At 43.7% G+C, this 8434-nt stretch overlaps 1 protein-coding gene across 3 annotated transcripts in view; it reads left to right on the top strand.

The window, feature by feature from the left end:
- The first annotated feature begins 4273 nt into the window (after window positions 1–4273).
- The window catches only part of LOC106811501 (putative extracellular sulfatase Sulf-1 homolog), a 53174-nt gene continuing 49013 nt past the window's right edge, over window positions 4274–8434 (top strand). For 2 of the 3 annotated variants that reach the window (XM_014815148.1, XM_014815166.1), the window contains exon 1: window positions 4274–4919. The gene's annotated coding sequence lies outside the window, so the exon portion shown is untranslated. The remainder of the gene's footprint in view (window positions 4920–8434) is intronic. The other variant, XM_014815156.1, reaches the window with a different exon arrangement.

Genomic DNA, 8434 nt, shown 5'->3' with positions numbered 1-8434 from the left:
TTAGCCTGTTGTGTATTCCATGCGCCCAAAGACCCTGCGACGTGGAAGACTCGTGTCTTCACACAGCTCCATTTAAGCACGTTTTTGCTGGCGCCCAAGCTAGTTATATAATAAGAAATAATTCTGCATTGGCAATGCTAATTTCTAAATAGGAGTTTGCATTCTTAAACTTATGTCAAACTTACCCTGTCTTACAAGTCTATTTTATTACGTCACGTGATACCTCTATTTACTAAGAAAACTCACAGGACGTCGGTGCCTTCACTGTGTGACGTATTAATATAGTGGTCGTCTAGGTATGTTGTGATCATCTGTAAACACGCAAACTTTCCCTAGCGACTAGCGTATTGATTTTGCTCATACCTCCAGTTTTTTAGGCTCTTATTAGGTTCGTATGTTTGTCGTAGCGCGGCCCAATGTGTTTTTCGTCCGGCTGATTGTAAGATCCTGGTTGATAAGGTAAGGCCGACTTGCTGTTTGGGATTGTGACGCATACCATTACCTTTATAACTTCGCTCGATTACTTGCGAATATAAGCGCCGTTGACAGCTCAAAACACTAGTGTTGGGTCATAATTATTCAGGCCTTCCCTAAACGGATCTACTACTGTGGCGAGGATCGCGTATGTACCTGCGCAGCGCTTACTATTATTCCCCGGAAAACGAACTTCAGTGACAACGAAGGCTTGAGGGTGAGTTTCGAAAGAAGGTGTGCAACGTGGAACCTGATGCCTTGGACGTGTTAGCAACATCCGCATTATAACGATCACACACTCGGTAAATATAATTAAGTCAGCACCTGGCCACTATTTAGGCTATTAGAGTCGGCATTTGTCTGGTTTGTTTTCTATTTTTTGGATGCCCATACATGCTGCCAAATATTAGGATTATTGGGATGAGAAGATCTTAATTATGTTTTCTTTATAAGTAGAATTAGGGCCGCGATAAACAGGACGCGTTTCACAATACCAGCGCATACTGATCAGGGAATGAGGTGGGGAGTGGCACGTTACATCCTTCACTCCGGGTGATACGATTTGCAAACAGCTCTCGCACTCTAGCAATGGTACGGTGCTTACGCCTATGCCTTATCGTATGATCCGACAATTACTAAATGACTAATGATACATACATACATACATTACGACGACGATACATACTCATGCACGCACGCACGCGTCCCACGACGCACGCACGCACGCACGCACCGCACGCACGCACACACACACCACACACCATACATACATACCATCACATACAACATACCATACATACATACATTACATACATACATACATACCATTAGACATACATACATACATACATACATTGGAGTAATAATCTGATACATACATACATACATACATACGGATAATACATACAGACATACCATACATCACATACAGACTACATACATAGCATACATAACATTACATAGATACAATACATATGCATACATACATACATACATACATACATACATAACATACAGATTGAAGTGCGTGTCCTACCTCTTACGGCTTGCAAAGATAATTTCGACGAGGACGAAGACACACACACATCGCACACACACACACACACACACACACACACCACACAGCACACACACACACACACACATCACCACACAACGAGAGCACAACATAACCTAATATATATATACTGATATATATAGCCAAAGCGCTGGAGACTAGTTATTTTCATTAAAATAAATGATCTATTATAGGCTGCCTGATAAATATCAGGTATACGTTTCTCATTTCTCTCAACTCGCGGCATTGCGCGCGGCGCACTTACACATTCGATTGTGCACTGCCAATATATAAGCTTACTTTTCAAATTTTATTAAACTAATTAACGAGGGCTATTTATAATGTAAATAAACCGAAGTGAGTGAGTGAGTGAGTGAGTGAGTGACGTGAGGTAAGTGAGTGAGGTGAGGTGAGTGAGGCAGTGAAGTTGAGTGACCGTGAGTGAGGGAGTGAGTGAGTAGAGTAGTGCAGTGAGCTGAGTGCATGTGATGCTGAGTGAGTGTGGTGAGTTGGAGTGGTGATGTGAGTGAATGTGAGTGAGTGAGACTGAGCTGAGTGAGTGACTGAAGTGAAGCTGAGTGAGTTGAGTGAGTACAGTGTACACTATATGATGAGTATATATATATATATATATATATATATATACACTATATTATAGTACCAGGGGTTAATAATGACATTATTAACCCATGATAGTACCTATATAATCAATAACTCGAACTTGACTTTTGCACAAGGGAGGACATTACTCCTGTCTGTAGCTCTGTTCGTACTTCTGTAGTAATGTCTGCCCGGCGACCAACCTCTCGGACCTCACATTGGCAACTGGCGCCCTCTATGAGTCATGAGTGATCTAATACTGACACACGGTGTAAATAATTGTTGTACACAGACACGTACAAACACCGCGTATTCCCGTGTTATGTATTACCTCCGCCCACGGAGTTAACGGAGTAACGGAGTGAGAAGGGAGTACATGCTAATCGGTCTCGTGTGTGTGTCGTGGTGTGTAGTGTGTGTGTCCATGTCCGCGCGCGGAGCGGTAGCGCGTCGAGTCAGCGGAGCAGCAATCAGCACAAGCGAGTGGTCAGCAGCAACCACCAGCGAGCCGGCGAGTTTCAGCGCGCCGACCAGCGCAGCGGCGAGATTCAAGTCAGCAGCTCAGTACAAGCAGGTGAGCCGGCGAGCTGCTTGTGAGTGCCCTCTGTCTAGTACTGATGTGTGATACGTGCCCCGGTGCTTGCCCTCGGGGTGTGTGTGTGTGTGGCGCTTGTGTGTCTGTTGTGTTATGCTGCCAGTAGTGGTGTGTGTGTGTGTGTGTGTGGGTGTGTGCGTGTGTGTGTGTGCGCGCGCGCGTGTGTGTGTATGTGTTACACTTTGAGTATGGTCAAATGCCACGCTAAATACGGTTTTTGAAATTGATATTACAAAGACCCAATTTTGTAACATAAGTCCGCCCGCTTTATTAGAACGAAGATTGAGATGTTATTCTGATATTGAACGCTCTAGCACGCCGCAAAGCATCATTTGATCTCTTTCCCCTCGACCTTCCCACACTAGCTCTTACCGTTCTCTCGCAGTGAAAGCGCTGCTATACGTGCGCAACGTATAGATTACCCATTGAATGCATTAAATACAAACTGCTTTTATTTCCGAACCTCAAGATGCACTCTGATTTCACGTGTGATGTGCCTCGGTGGTTTTGCTCATCTGAAATTCGTTCATGCAAATTTGCTCGATCGGAACAAAACGATAAGGAATAATTAACTAAAATAAGCAGTAGGCCTACGTAGTAAGGAAAAACTAAAAATAATAGGTAGTATTAGTAGGCTGTCTGCCAGCTGTATGAGAATGACGCAAATTCAATACTTAGGCCTATATGATGCGAAAATTTTTAGCAGTGACATTCTTACGATGATAATCATCACTCCCAATTCACACTTAGCGCTATACCGCTGTGCGCTACGCGACAGTAGGCCCTACCTATATACAATGTAGGCCTATGTGATTTGCTTTCGACGTTTCACGTCTTCAACATAAACGTCTTCAACATAAACGTCTAAACATAAACGTCTAAACATAAACGTCTTCAACATAATTATAACATACTACTTTTGTTATGCTATTATGCCTTCCACCACCGCAGCCTCTTCCTGCGAAACCACGAGATTGCGGACGATTTAAATAAGAATTCATCTACATATAAAAACACCCTTTTCATTTTCGATTGCTATGCAGACTTCAATTCCGCTACATTCCCTCTGGGATGTACATTTCCGTACGACCGGGCAATGCTCCGGCCCTATGCGAAGAAAATGTAGAGGAAAACTATTCTTGGTGCGTCGCATGTGCGTATCGGGTACATTGGCCTGGTCGGCGCTGCTGTAGATGGATATCTCTCTCTATTTACATTTTTCGTAGATGAACGAAGTAGGGTCTAGGGGATCCATCTAACCAGTTTAGCGCTACTCCCGCTAGCAGGTCGGGGCGCGAGTTTTTAAATCGTAGGATGGAGACTGAAGATTGATAAATTATTCGTGCTTTACTGCCCCTAACCCTAACCCTAACTCTAACCCTAACCCCTAATCCTAACCCTAAACCTAACCCTAATCCTAACCCTAACCCTAACCCAAACCCTAACCCTAACCCTAATCAGTCACCATCCTACGTCACCATCAGTTACCGTCCTATCCTTCAGTCGTCATCCTACGATTTAAAAACTTGCGGCCGGGGCTGGCAGGGACCAAACTCCACGACAGATGGCGCTCTCGCTCTGGCTCTTGAGTTGTATGAAGGGAGCGCTGCATGCAGTTTTTTGCAGGGACACCACTGTTGTCGTATCTCGAAACCACATCTGGAAACAAATAAGTTGTGCGACTCAACACGGCGCTGCAGTATTATAATTAAGGGTCGCAAACTACGCGCGTACGCTACAGTGTCCGTGATCGCAAATGAACGAGTGCCTAACAATTACAGCTCGGCAAAACTAGGCCTACACCATCGACGAGTAATGTATCTATCTCTGCACGCGATTGCTGGAGCCTAACTGGTAAATACTACTACTGCCACAACAAACATTTGACGTGCGAGGTCATGCATGGGCTAACTAGTACTAGTAGTGTACCAACCACAGCTGCACATCGCCTACTTGTCTAGTACTACTACTGTGTTCGAACCTATAGTCGGTTGTTAGCACGTTCAACGTTGGGCACATGCCACGTACAGACCTACAGCAGACTCCCAGCTTTTACGCTCGGGTTTCAGCCGTCCCACGCCATCGGCTTGATCGCGTAAGGCAAGCGGAGAAGAAACGAGTCTTTACTGGAATGGGTGAATATACTTCCCAACTGGACGCAATCAACGACCGAACCACCAGTGTCACTACCGGGTAGGTGCCTTACACTCTACTAATACGTTTGTTATCATAGTTACCATGGCATGTGATACGTATTACTAGTAATACGGTTATTTAGCTCTGTAGTTAGCCATTCACTCTGCTACAGGCATGCTCCTATGCTAGAGAGAACTGAGTAACCTGTACTGCATTGGGTTACATTATTGTATCTAGGTATGTATGTGCGAATTTTATGAATACTACGTCAGTACGTGCTGTTGCCTATTAGATGCACTATATAGACGTTATATAACCTAACCAGGAGCTGTAATTGTTTTGTAATTTCTCGCGACATATGCAGTGATTAGCAAGATAGCCATCGATGACATCTGGCCAGTAGTATGATTAATGGTTAATCGGCTATAGCGAGCGTATATCATGGTATTCCACCGTATTGCAAACATGAAATCTGATGAAAATCTGAATGTTAATTTTACCAGGATTACCAACTTACCAGTTTGCAGCTTGTGGGCGCAAGCCTACAGATTTCTGCATATGTACGTCGATCATGACACACGTCATCGCCATGATGCTAAGCGTGACCAGCAAACCTAACCCTAACCAGGACCTTAACCCTAACCCTAACCTGACCTTGACATAACACAATTCAGCTTTACTCGTGTAGCCTTTAACTTATTAACTGGCTGTGGCCTGACCTATTCTTAATCAGTTCTAAAATAAACTTGAGCTGACAAGCATCGATTTACCCTCATAATTAGCGGGTTCTTTATTGTATATACTGGATAAGCCGTCTCTGGGGCAATGTGTTAAAATTTCATGGGGAAATTTCATTTTGCACATGACTGAGTCATGCGCACGCACGTACACCATATTTCATGTAATTTATTTATGCTAATCAATTTATTAGCATAATTAATATATGCATGACATATATGCTGCAGCAGGAATGGCAATTTCAGGCAGTAATTAATATAGGAGTCTGTTTATAGATTACAGCAGATATTATATGCAAAGTAGGGAGTGGTGGGACGGGGCCACAGATGCTCTGTAGACAGCTGAGTCTAATGTTACTGTTTCTGCCTGTGAAACGGTTTAGGAATGGCCCGTAGCTCACTACTTCTGCCTACAAATAACAAAATGTTTGTTTAACAAGAAAAAATACTTACTCTAGCAAGGTAAAATACTTACTCTCAGCGGGAGTGCAGAATGTTTAAAACTATAAAAGGTACATATATATATGCCCTTCGCGTGCACACACGTGTGTGCAACAGCTAGGCCATACTATCCTTCAGATATGATGAATGCTAAGAAAGATACCACATACGGTGCTGCGCTGCCAAAAAATTGTACGAGCACACCAGTATGCACAAGCACCGATGATACTCATGATATCTATGTACTCAGTAGGAATGCAAACATATCTGACGAGCAACTGCAGATAAAATCTTCAGTCCCGGGTCCTCATTTGTTGTTTTATAAACCTAAGATTTTGATAAGTAGGATTTTTTACTGGTCGTATACTAGTCTCGATGCATATAGGATAACGATGGGGGTTGATTCAACTGTGTAGCTCTCGGGTTAGTGTAACAATGATGTAAAAAAGTGAGAAGTCACTGGTAAACGATCCGAATTTAATCTTGATTTCAGTATCTCTGATATATAAGTTGAGTACATCCCGCACATGATAGCACTAATAAAGATGAATCTTACGGACAGGAGCAATGCGTGCACTAGAACATTTTGTTGGAGTCCCTGATTCTGTTTTCATGCTCCACAAAAAGACGAGATATTATATTGGTCATCGAACGCTGTATAAATGCTGTTAATGCTGTTAATGGCTCTCTCACAGTCAGTGCCCGTATGACTGGAGGTGTTACTGGTCGCGGAAATGCTACTAACTATTACAGATCATTATGTAAGACAAGTGGGGACAGCTGATATCTTGACAGTACTTAGCATTCTTGGTGGTTAGTGTTGTGCATAGCAATGCTCATGACTCATTCAGTGATGGAAATAGGATGGATTAGTAGGAATTGCATGCTTGAGGGACGAGGAGTTACGTTTAAATTGTCGCGGACGTGTCATCTTAATTACAACCCTAGTGTGTATAACACTGAATGTTAAACCCCCTCGTCGTTACTAACGCCACGTGGTTATAGCTAAGCCACGTACAACTTATTTTAAGGCTGGTGTGTTTGTGTGTCCGCAGGGAGAGAGTCCGCAACAAAATGAGGGAGTCCGCAGTCTGAGGTTCAAAATTAAAGATATTTTAAAACAATAACGCATGTGCTTATTTTTAGGATTCATGCAGCTGCACGTCTGCCAAATTTTCTTGGGACATTAGCTAAAAAAATACGCTAATTCCGCGAGGCCGTGCTTCGGAACGAACTATAGTCAGTATCGCAGAATATTCAGGGAGTCACACGGACTCCTGCATATGTCAAATCAGGGAGTCCGACAGTAAATCAGGGAGTATTTGACGCCGGACTCCCGTTAATTTCGCACCCTGTTGTGTGTGTGTGCGTGCGTGCGTGCGTGCGTGCGTGTGTGTGTGCGTGCATGCGTGCGTGCGTGCCAGCGTGCGTGCGCGTGTGTGTTATTATTTGTTTTATATCATAAGGTCAGGGGCGTAAAATTGAGGTAGCATTGGTGTTAATCGTTCTTTGATTAGTCATCTAACATTGAGTTGCAGTCCGCTCCAGTCTCTCATTTTGTCTATGCGATTATTAGCATTACTGGTAGTAATAATTATATAATATATAGTAAAAACTATACTAATTAGTAATCAGTGATCATGCCGTGTTGATGTCATTGTCACGACGTTATGCAATCATAGTGCCAGGGCAGTTTACATTGCAGGCCACTTTGCGGTGCCTACCTTTGGAATTATTTTCAATATTGTGTCTGTATTATGCCTTTACCCCGGTCTTTCCTACCAAGTGCCTCCCCACCCCCATTCTTTCCTTCTCTGCATATTCGTAGCGTTCTTGGTAGCGTCTTAATTTGTAACCACCTTTCTCCATTCTCTTACAATCTTACCTATCTCGATCTACCCTCTCCCGCACCGTTCTTTGTTTATCGGATGCTTGCACGGGTAGTGCATGCATGCATTCTGGGGCAGTACGCGCGTACACGAACGAGTGTACAGTAGCCGATAATTAGCTAGCAAATCCTACCAGTTGAGATGCTATTTGTTTAGGAAATGTACCTTGTAGTGTTTGGCCACAGAAAGCGGAATGGCCGGCGTCGTGCTGGGCCGGTGTAACGTAGCAGTCACGTACTTACAGCCTACTCATATAGATATCTGCACCCCCACGAGCACCCTAATCATTAGGAGGTTTGCCTCCATGTTTAGCCCTGGCCTGAATTAGCAGGCGAACAATTTACGGGCAATCACATTCCTTCTCTTCCGCGGAAATGTATTGCACCTTGTAAAACGCACTATAGTACGTCTTGATCCTCGTCGTGCAGGTTTAGAACTTGCCCCGGGGGATGTACACACACACACACACACACACACACACACACACACACACACACACACACAC

The sequence above is a fragment of the Priapulus caudatus genome, unplaced genomic scaffold, assembly GCF_000485595.1.
Source record: "Priapulus caudatus unplaced genomic scaffold, Priapulus_caudatus-5.0.1 Scaffold19, whole genome shotgun sequence".
In the NCBI taxonomy this organism is placed as follows: Eukaryota; Metazoa; Priapulida; class Priapulimorpha; order Priapulimorphida; family Priapulidae; genus Priapulus; species Priapulus caudatus.
This window is presented reverse-complemented; position numbering and strand designations above follow the sequence as displayed.